The following is a 13,454-nucleotide window of genomic DNA, read 5'->3' as shown; positions in this document are numbered from 1 at the left end:
TATCCTCTAAAAAAGGCACACTTGGAAAAAATGAATTTCTTTATGTGTGCAGTTGCGACAGAACTCCACAGGAGGGCGCACGTTCCCTCTTAATAAGTCCGGTCCTCTCCGTCTCTCTCTCTTTTTTTCCTTTTTTTTTTGGTTTCTTTTATTTTTTTTTACATACGTTTGGTTTCCCATACACTTATATTTATACACTAAACATGTATTTAATATTTATACACTAAACATGTATTTAATATTTATACACTAAACATGTATTTAATATTAATACAAAAACATGTATTTAATTTGTATAAACTAAACATATATTTAATATTTACACACTAAACATGTATTTAACATTCATACACTAAACATGTATTTAATATTAATACACTAAACATGTATTTAATATTAATACACTGAACATGTATTTAATATGAATACAAAAACATGTATTTAATTTTAATAAACTAAACATGTATTTAATATTGATACACTAATCATGTATTTGATATTCATACACTAAACATGTATTTAACATTTATACAAAAAACATGTATTTAATATTTTTACATTAAACGTGTATTTAATATTCATACACTAAAAGTGTACTTAATATTTATACACTAAACATGTATTTAATATTAATACAAAAACATGTATTTAATTTTAATAAACTAAACATATATTTAATATTAATACACTAAACATGTATTTAATATTCATACACGAAACATGTATTTATTATTCATACACTAAACATGTATTTAATATTCATACACTAAACATGTATTTAATATTCATACAAAAACATGTATTTAATTTTAATAAACTAAACATATATTTAATAATAATACACTAAACATGTATTTAATATTTATACACTAAACATGTATTTAATATTAATACACTAAATATGTATTTATTATTTATCCACTAAACATGTATTTAATATTCGTACACTAAACATGTATTAAATATTCATACACTAAACGTGTATTTAATATTAATACAAAAACATGTATTTAAGTTTAATAAACTAAACATATATTTAATATTAATACACTAACCATGTATTTAATTTAAATAAACTAAACATATTTAATATTAATACACTAAACATGTATTTAATATTCATACACTAAACATGTATTTAACATTTATACACTAAACATGTATTTAATATTAATACACTAAACATGTATTTAATATTAATACAAAAACATGTATTTAATTTTAATAAACTAAACATATATTTAATATTAATACACTAAACATGTATTTAATATTCATACACTAAACATGTATTTAATATTAATACACTAAACATGTATTTAATATTTATACACTAATCATGTATTTAATATTAATACACTAATCATGTATTTAATATTCATACACTAAATATGTTTTTAATATTTATACACTTAACATGTATTTAATATTTATACACGAAACATGTATTTAATATTCATACACTAAACATGTATTTAATATTCATACACTAAACATGTATTTAATATTCATACATTAAACATGTATTTAATATTTATACACTAAACCTGTATTTAATATTAATACACTAAACATGTATTTAATATTTATACACTAAACATGTATTTAATATTAATACAAAAACATGTATTTAATTTTTAATAAACTAAACAAATATTTAATATTAATACAGTAAACATGTATTTAATATTTATACACTAAACATGTATTTAATATTCATACACTAAACATGTAGTTATTATTTATACACTGAACATGTATTTAATATTAATACAGTAAACATGTATTAAATAATTATACACTAAACATGTATTTGATATTCATTCAATAAACATGTAGATATTATTCTTACACTTAATATGTATTCAATATTAATACAAAAACATGTATTTAATTTTAATAAACTAAACATATATTTAATATTATTACACTAAAAATGTATTTAATATTTTTACACAAAACGTGTTTTTAATATTAATACACTAAACATGTATTTAATATTTATACACTAAAAATGTATTTAATATTAATACAAAAACATGTATTTAATATTCATACACTAAACATGTATTTAATATTTATACACTAATCATGTATTTAATATTTATACACTAAATATGTATTTAATATTTATACACTTAACATGTATTTAATATGTATACAATAAACATGTATTTAATATTCATACATGAAACATGTATTTAATATTTATACACTAAACATGTATTTAATATTCATACATTAAACATGTATTTAATATTCATACACTAAACATGTATTTAATATTTATACACTAAACATGTATTTAATATTCATACACTAAACATGTATTTAATAGTTATACACTAAACATGTATTTAATATTCATACACTAAACATATATTTAATATTCATACACTAAACATTGATTTAATATTAATACACTAAACATGTATTTAATATTCATATACTAAACGTATATGTAATTATATACTAATCATATATTTAATATTCATACAGTAAACATGTATTTATTATCCTCTAAATAAGGCACACTTGGAAATAATGAATTTCTTTATGTGTGCAGTTGCGACAGAACTCCACAGGAGGGCGCACGTTCCCTCTTAATAAGTCCAGTCCTCTCCGTCGCTCTCTCTTTTTTTCCTTTTTTTTTTGGTTTCTTTTTTTTTTTTTTACATACGTTTGGTTTCCCATACACTTATATTTATACACTAAACATGTATTTAATATTAATACACTAAACATGTATTTAATATTTATACACTAAACATGTATTTAATATCAATACAAAAACATGTATTTAATTTGAATAAACTAAACATATATTTAATATTTATACACTAAACATGTATTTAACATTCATACACTAAACATGTATTTAATATTAATACACTAAACATGTATTTAATATTAATACACTGAACATGTATTTAATATTAATACAAAAACATGTATTTAATTTTAATAAACTGAAAATGTATTTAATATTGATACACTAATCATGTATTTGATATTCATACACTAAACATGTATTTAATATTTATACAAAAAACATGTATTTAATATTTTTACATTAAACGTGTATTTAATATTCATACACTAAAAGTGTACTTAATATTTATACACTAAACATGTATTTAATATTAATACAAAAACATGTATTTAATTTTAATAAACTAAACATATATTTAATATTAATACACTAAACATGTATTTAATATTCATACACGAAACATGTATTTATTATTCATACACTAAACATGTATTTAATATTCATACACTAAACATGTATTTAATATTCATACAAAAACATGTATTTAATTTTAATAAACTAAACATATATTTAATAATAATACACTAAACATGTATTTAATATTTATACACTAAACATGTATTTAATATTAATACACTAAATATGTATTTATTATGTATCCACTAAACATGTATTTAATATTCATGAACTAAACATGTATTTATTATTCGTACACTAAACATGTATTAAATATTCATACACTAAACATGTATTTAATATTAATACAAAAACATGTATTTAAGTTTAATAAACTAAACATATATTTAATATTAATACACTAACCATGTATTCAATTTAAATAAACTAAACATATTTAATATTAATACACTAAACATGTATTTAATATTCATACACTAAACATGTATTTAACATTTATACACTAAACATGTATTTAATATTAATACACTAAACATGTATTTAATATTAATACAAAAACATGTATTTAATTTTAATAAACTAAACATATATTTAATATTAATACACTAAACATGTATTTAATATTCATACACTAAACGTGTATTTAATATTCATACACTAAACATGTATTTAATATTCATACACTAAACATGTATTTAATATTTATACACTAAACATGTATTTAATATTAATACACTAAATATGTATTTATTATTCATCCACTAAACATGTATTTAATATTAATAAACTAAACATGTATTTAATATTCATACACTAAACGTGTATTTAATATTCATACACTAAACATGTATTTAATATTATACAAACACATGTATTTAAGTTTAATAAACTAAACATATATTTAATATTAATACGCTAAACATGTATTTAATATTTATACAGTAAACAAGTATTTAATATTAATACAAAAACATGTATTTAATATTCATACACTAAACATGTATTTAATATTAATACACTAAACATGTATTTAATATTTATACACTAAACATGTATTTAATATTAATACACTAAATATGTATTTATTATTCATCCACTAAACATGTATTTAATATTCATAAACTAAACATGTATTTAATATTCATACACTAAACGTGTATTTAATATTCATACACTAAACATGTATTTAATATTCATACACTAAACATTTATTTAATATTAATACAAAAACATGTATTTAATTTTTAATAAACTAAACATATATTTAATATTAATACACTAAACATGTATTTAATATTCATACACGAAACATGTATTTAATATTTTTACACTAAACATGTATTTAATATTCATACATTAAACATGTATTTAATATTCATACACTAAACATGTATTTAATATTTATACACTAAACATGTATTTAATATTAATACAAAAACATGTATTTAAGTTTAATAAACTAAACATATTTTTAATATTAATACACTAAACATGTATTTAATATTAATACAAAAACATGTATTTAATTTTAATAAACTAAACATATATTTAATATTATACACTAAACATGTATTTGATATATTAATACACTAAACATGTATTTAATATTCATACACTAAATATGTGGTTATTAATTATACACTAAACATGTATTTAATATTCATACACTAAACATGTATTTGATATTAATACACTAAACATTGATTTAATATTAATACACTAAACATGTATTTAATATTTGTACACTAAACATGTATTTAATATTAATACACAAAATATGTATTTATTATTTATCCACTAAACATGTATTTAATATTCATAAACTAAACATGTATTTAATATTCATACACTAAACGTGTATTTAATATTCATACACTAAACATGTATTTAATATTAATACAAACACATTTATTTAAGTTTAATAAACTAAACATATATTTAATATTAATACACTAAACATGTATTTAATATTTATACACTAAACATGTATTTAATATTAATACAAAAACATGTATTTAATTTCAATAAACTAAACATATTTAATATTAATACACTAAACATGTATTTAATATTTATACACTAAACATGTATTTAACATTTATACACTAAACATGTATTTAATATTAATACACTAAACATGTATTTAATATTAATACACTAATCATGTATTTAATATTCATACAATAAATATGTATTTAATATTTATACACTTAACATGTATTTAATATTTATACACGAAACATGTATTTAATATTAATACACTAAACATGTATTTAATATTCATACATTAAACATGTATTTAATAATCATACACTAAACATGTATTTAATATTCATACACTAAACATGTATTTAATATTCATACACTAAACATGTATTTAATATTAATACAAAAACATGTATTTAATTTTAATACACTAAACATATATTTAATATTAATACACTAAACATGTATTTATTATTTATACACTAAACATGTATTTAATATTCATACACTAAACATGTAGTTATTATTTATACACTAAACATGTATTTAATATTAATACAGTAAACATGTATTTAATATTTGTACACTAAACATGTATTTAATATTCATTCAATAAACATGTACTTATTATCCTTACACTTAATATGTATTTAATATTAATACAAAAACATGTATTTAATTTTAATAAACTAAACATATATTTAATATTAATACACTAAACATGTATTTAATATTTATACACTAAACATGTATTTAATATTCATACACTAAACATGTAGTTATTATTTATACACTAAACATGTGTTTAATATTAATACAGTAAACATGTATTAAATATTTATACACTAAACATGTATTTAATATTAATACAAAAACATGTATTTAATTTTAATAAACTAAATATATATTTAATATTAATACACTAAACATGTATTTAAGTTTTTTACACTAAACGTGTATTTAATATTCATACACTAAAAGTGTATTTAATATTCATACACTAAACATGTGTTTAATATTAATACACTAAACATGTATTTAATATTTATACACTAAACATGTATTTAATATTAATACACTAAATATGTATTTATTATATATCCACTAATCATGTATTTAATATTCATAAACTAAATATATATTTAATATTAGTACACTAAACATGTATTTAATATTAATACGCTAAACATGTATTTAATATTTTTACACTAAACATGTATTTAATATTCATACACTAAAAGTGTATTTAATATTCATACACTAAACATGTATTTAATTTTAATAAACTAAACATACGTTTAATATTATACACTAAACATGTATTTGATATATTAATACACAAAACATGTATTTAATATTCATACACTAAATAAGTAGTTATTAATTATACACTAAACATGTATTTAATATTCATACACTAAACATGTATTTGATATTAATACACTAAACATTGATTTAATATTATTACATTAAACATGTATTTAATATGTATACACTTAACATGTATTTAACATTAATACACTAAATATGTATTTATTATTTATCCACTAAACATGTATTTAATATTCATAAACTAAACATGTATTTAATATTCATACACTAAACGTGTATTTAATATTCATACACTAAACATGTATTTAATATTAATACAAACACATGTATTTAAGTTTAATAAACTAAACATATATTTAATATTAATACACTAAACATGTATTTAATATTTATACACTAAACATGTATTTAATATTAATACAAAAACATGTATTTAATTTTAATAAACTAAACATATTTAATATTAATACACTAAAAATGTATCTAATATTTATACACTAAGCATGTATTTAACATTTATACACTAAACATGTATTTAATATTAATACACTAAACATGTATTTAATATTAATACACTAATCATGTATTTAATATTTATACACTAAATATGTATTTAATATTTATACACTTAACATGTATTTAATATTTATACACGAAACATGTATTTAATATTTATACACTAAACATGTATTTAATATTCATACATTAAACATGTATTTAATAATCACACACTAAACATGTATTTAATATTCATACATTAAACATGTTTTTAATATTTATACACTAAACATGTATTTAATATTAATACAAAAACATCTATTCAATTTTAATAAACTAAACATATATTTAATGTTTATACACTAAACATGTATTTAACATTTATACACTAAACATGTATTTAATATTAATACACTAAACATGTATTTAATATTTATACACTAAACATGTATTTAATATTAATACAAAAACATTAATTTAATTTTAATAAACTAAACATATATTTAATATTATTACACTAAACATGTATTTAATATTCATACACTAAACATGTATTTAATATTCATACACTAAACATGTATTTTATATTCATACACTAATCATGTATTTAATATTAATACACTAAATATGTATTTAATATTTATACACTTAACATGTATTTAATATTCATACACGAAACATGTATTTAATATTCATACACTAAACATGTATTTAATATTCATACTTTAAACATGTATTTAATATTCATACACTAAACATGTATTTAATATTCATACACGAAACATGTATTTAATATTTATACACTAAACATGTATTTAATATTCATACATCAAACATATATTTAATACTCATACACTAAACATGTATTTAATATTAATACACTAAACATGTATTTAATATTAATACACTAAACATGTATTTAATATTAATACAAAAATATGTATTTAATTTTAATAAACTAAACATATATTTAATATTAATACACTAAACATGTATTTATTATTCATTCAATAAACATGTAGTTATTATTCTTACACTTAATATGTATTTAATATTAATACAAAAACATGTATTTAATTTTAATAAACTAAACATATATTTAATATTTTTACACTAAACGTGTACTTAATATTTATACACTAAAAGTGTATTTAATATTAATACACTAAACATGTATTTAATATTAATACACTAAACATGTATTTAATATTTTTACACTAAACGTGTATTTAATATTGATACACTAAAAGTGTATTTAATATTAATACACTAAACATGTATTTAATATAAATACACTAAACATATATTTAATATTTATACACTAAACATGTATTTAATATTCATACACTAAACATTTATTTAATATTAATACACTAAACATGTATTTAATATTTATACACTAAACATGTATTTAATATTAATACAAAAACATGTATTTAATTTTAATAAACTTAATTTATATTTAATATTAATACACTAAACATGTATTTAATATTCATAAACTAAACATGTATTTAACATTTATACACTAAACATGTATTTAATATTCATAAACTAAACATGTATTTAACATTTATACACTAAACATGTATTTAATATTAATACACTAAACCAGTATTTAATATTTATACACTAAACATGTATTTAATATTTATACACTAAACATGTATTTAATATTAATACACTAAATATGTATTTATTATTCATCCACTAAACATGTATTTAATATTAATAAACTAAACATGTATTTAATATTCATACACTAAACGTGTATTTAATATTCATACACTAAACATGTATTTAATATTAATACAAACACATGTATTTAAGTTTAATAAACTAAACATATATTTAATATTAATACGCTAAACATGTATTTAATATTTATACAGTAAACAAGTATTTAATATTAATACAAAAACATGTATTTAATATTCATACACTAAACATGTATTTAATATTATTACACTAAACATGTATTTAATATTTATACACTAAAAATGTATTTAATATTAATACACTAAATATGTATTTATTATTCATCCACTAAACATGTATTTAATATTCATAAACTAAACATGTATTTAATATTCATACACTAAACGTGTATTTAATATTCATACACTAAACATGTATTTAATATTCATACACTAAACATTTATTTAATATTAATACAAAAACATGTATTTAATTTTTAATAAACTAAACATATATTTAATATTAATACACTAAACATGTATTTAATATTCATACACGAAACATGTATTTAATATTTTTACACTAAACATGTATTTAATATTCATACATTAAACATGTATTTAATATTCATACACTAAACATGTATTTAATATTTATACAAAAATATGTATTTAATTTTAATAAACTAAACATATATTTAATATTAATACACTAAACATGTATTTAATATTTATACATCAAACATGTATTTAATATTCATACAGTAAACATGTAGTTATTATTTATACACTAAACATGTATTTAATATTAATACAGTAAACATGTATTAAATATTTATACACAAAACATGTATTTAATATTCATACACTAAACATGTATTTAATATTTATACAAAAATATGTATTTAATTTTAATAAACTAAACATATATTTAATATTCATACACGAAACATGTATTTAATATTTTTACACTAAACATGTATTTAATATTCATACATTAAACATGTATTTAATATTCATACACTAAACATGTATTTAATATTTATACAAAAACATGTATTTAATTTTAATAAACTAAACACATATTTAATATTAATACACTAAATATGTATTTAATATTTATACACTAAACATGTATTTAATATTAATACAAAAACATGTATTTAATTTTAATAAACTAAACATGTATTTAATATTAATACAGTAAACATGTATTTAATATTTTTACACTAAACGTGTATTTAATATTTATACACTAAACATGTATTTAATATTTATACACTAAACATGTATTTAATATTAATACACTAAACATGTATTTAATATTTATACACTAAACATGTATTTAATATTAATACAAAATATGTATTTAATTTTAATAAACTAAATATAAAATTTAATATTAATACACTAAACATGTATTTAATATTTATACACTAAGCATGTATTTAATATTCATACACTAAACATGTATTTAATATTTATACACTAAACATGTATTTAATATTAATACAAAAACATTTATTTAATTTTAATACACTAAACATGTATTTAATATTCATACACTAAACAAGTAGTTATTATTAATACACTAAACATGTATTTAATATTCATACACTAAACATGTATTTAATATTAATATACTGAACATGTATTTAATAATCATATACTAAACGTATATGTAATTATACACTAATCATATATTTAATATTCATACAGTAAACATGTATTTATTATCCTCTAAATAAGCCACATTTGGAAATAATGAATTTCTTTATGTGTGCAGTTGCGGCAGAAGTCCACAGGAGGGCGCACGTTCCCTCTTAATAAGTCCTGTCCTCTCTGTCTCTCTCTCTCTCTTTTTCCTTTTTTCTTTGTTTCTTTTATTTTTTTTACATAAGTTTGGTTTCTCATACACTTATATTTATACACTAAACATGTATTTAATATTAATACACTAAACATGTATTTAATATTTATACACTAAACATGTGTTTAATATTAATACAAAAACATGTATATAATTTTAATAAACTAAACATATATTTAATATTCATACACTAAACATGTATTCAACATTTATACACTAAACATGTATTTAATATTAATACACTAAACATTTATTTAATATTAATACACTAAACATGTATTTAATATTAATACAAAAACATGTATTTAATTTTAATAAACTAAACATATATTTAATATTAATACACTAAACATGTTTTAAATATTTATACACTAAACATGTATTTAATATTCATTCAATAACCATGTAGTTATTATTCTTACACTTAATATGTATTTAATATTAATACAAAAACATGTATTTAATTTTAATAAACTAAACATATATTTAATATTAATACGCTAAACATGTATTTAATATTTTTACACTAAACGTGTATTTAATATTTATACACTAAAAGTGTATTTGATATTAATACACTAAACATGTATTTAATATTCATACATTAAACATGTATTTAATATTCATACATTAAACATGTATTTAATATTTATACACTAAACATGTATTTAATATTCATACACGAAACATGTATTTAATATTTATACACTAAACATGTATTTAATATTCATACAATAAACATGTATTTAATATTCTTACACTTAATATGTATTTAATATTAATACAAAAATATGTATTTAATTTTAATAAACTAAACATATATTTAATATTAATACACTAAACATGTATTTAATATTTATACATCAAACATGTATTTAATATTCATACAGTAAACATGTAGTTATTATTTATACACTAAACATGTATTTAATATTAATACAGTAAACATGTATTAAATATTTATACACAAAACATGTATTTAATATTCATACAATAAACATGTAATTATTATTCTTACACTTAATATGTATTTAATATTAATACAAAAATATGTATTTAATTTTAATAAACTAAACATATATTTAATATTAATACACTAAACCTGTATTTAATATTTATACACTAAACATGTATTTAATATTAATACAAAAACATGTATTTAATTTTAATAAACTAAACACATATTCAATATTAATACACTAAACATGTATTTAATATTTATACACTAAACATGTATTTAATATTAATACAAAAACATGTATTTAATTTTAATAAATTAAACATATATTTAATATTAATACACTAAACATGTATTTAATATTAATACACTAAACATGTATTTAATATTCATACACTAAACATGTAGTTATTATTCATACACTAAACATGTATTTAATATTAATACAGTAAACATGTATTAAATATTTATACACTAAACATGTATTTAATATTCATTCAATAAACATGTAGTTATTATTCTTGCACTTAATATGTATTTAATATTAATACAAAAACATGTATTTAATTTTAATAAACTAAACATATATTTAATATTTATACACTAAACATGTATTTAATATTTTTACACTAAACGTGTATTTAATATTCATACACTAAAAGTGTATTTAATATTTATACACTAAACATGTATTTAATATTCATACACTAAACATGTATTTAATATTCATACACTAAACATGTATTTAATATTACTACACCGAACATGTATTTAATAATCATATACTAAACGTATATGTAATTATATACTAATCATATATTTAATATTCATACAGTAAACATGTATTTATTATCCTCTAAATAAGGCACACTTGGAAATAATGAATTTCTTTATGTGTGCAGTTGCGGCAGAAGTCCACAGGAGGGCGCACGTTCCCTCTTAATAAGTCCGGTCCTCTCCGTCTCTCTCTCTCTCTTTTTCCTTTTTTTTTGTTTCTTTTATTTTTTTTTACATAAGTTTGGTTTCTCATACACTTATATTTATACACTAAACATGTATTTAATATTAATACAATAAACATATATTTAATATTTATACAAAAACATGTATTTAATTTAATAAACTAAACATATATTTAATATTTATACACTAAACATGTATTTAACATTTATACACTAAACATGTATTTAATATTAATACACTAAACATGTATTTAATATTAATACACTAAACATGTATTTAATATTAATACAAAAACATGTATTTAATTTTAATAAACTAAACATATATTTAATATTAATACACTAAACATTTATTTAATATTAATACAAAAACATGTATTTAATTTTAATAAACTAAACATATATTTAATATTAATACACTAAACATGTATTTAATATTTTTACACTAAACGTGTATTTAATATTTATACACTAAACATGTATTTAATATTTATACACTAAACATGTATTTAATATTAATACACTAAACATGTATTTAATATTTATACACTAAACATGTATTTAATATTAATACAAAATATGTATTTAATTTTAATAAACTAAATATAAAATTTAATATTAATACACTAAGCATGTATTTAATATTTATACACTAAACATGTATTTAATATTAATACAAAAACATTTATTTAATTTTAATACACTAAACATGTATTTAATATTCATACACTAAACAAGTAGTTATTATTAATACACTAAACATGTATTTAATATTCATACACTAAACATTGATTTAATATTAATACACTAAACATGTATTTAATATTTATACAATAAACATGTATTTAATATTTATACACTAAACATGTATTTAATATTAATATACTGAACATGTATTTAATAATCATATACTAAACGTATATGTAATTATACACTAATCATATATTTAATATTCATACAG

The sequence above is a fragment of the Nerophis ophidion genome, unplaced genomic scaffold (assembly GCF_033978795.1).
Source record: "Nerophis ophidion isolate RoL-2023_Sa unplaced genomic scaffold, RoL_Noph_v1.0 HiC_scaffold_73, whole genome shotgun sequence".
NCBI lineage: Eukaryota > Metazoa > Chordata > Actinopteri > Syngnathiformes > Syngnathidae > Nerophis > Nerophis ophidion.
The sequence above is the reverse complement of the archived record's forward strand: the minus strand, read 5'-3'. Positions refer to the sequence as shown.